Consider the following 721-nt stretch of genomic DNA (forward strand, 5'->3'; position numbering starts at 1 on the left):
CGCGCGTGTACTCCCACAAACTCTGGTGTCTTCTCTGCGCAGACTCGGACGGCTTGGTCCTAGGCTGGGTGTTCCGTGAGTCGACTCCTAGAGGGTCCTGCACCGCCCAGGTTGGTGCACCGGCTGGCCCGGGCGCCAGCGCCAGGTGCGCTTGGTTACCACAGAGATGTAGAGTCCTCCGGAGGTCCTAGACTTGCCTATGGCCGGGCTTCAGCATGGTCGGTCTGGGTGTACGACCTCATCAAATAATTTCATACTTTTGTTCTACCTTTTCAATGTTTTTCTGCCCCCCCCCCCCCCCCCCCCCCCGTATGCAATCGTTGTCTCAAACAGAGAGAAACAAAAATAGGATAAGTTCAGAGGTCAGAAAGTCAGGCAATAGCTGATCCACCACTAATGAGCTGTGTGACCTGAGTCCCATTTAATGGATCATCCTCTTCCTCACTGATTTTAAATGACGTCTTTATCATGAACTAAATTTACATATGTATTTGGTTATGTATTTGAAGTGTGTTTCTGTCTATTTGTCCCTCCTTCGATAATAAGCTGTTCTAATTGTGAGCTTTTAAATACGTTTTAAAATCTGGTAGGGCTAGCCCTCAATCCATTTACTCGTGGTTTTTTGTTTTTTTTTTCAGGTAAGTTGTAACCATAAATGTTTTCTTATTTTACCTTAAAATAACAAAACTAAGCGTTCTTTTTTTTTTTTTTAGCTTTAGTT

Source organism: Artibeus jamaicensis, unplaced genomic scaffold (genome assembly GCF_021234435.1).
Source record: "Artibeus jamaicensis isolate MK-2021 breed Jamaican fruit bat unplaced genomic scaffold, CSHL_Jam_final contig_777, whole genome shotgun sequence".
Taxonomy (NCBI): Eukaryota; Metazoa; Chordata; class Mammalia; order Chiroptera; family Phyllostomidae; genus Artibeus; species Artibeus jamaicensis.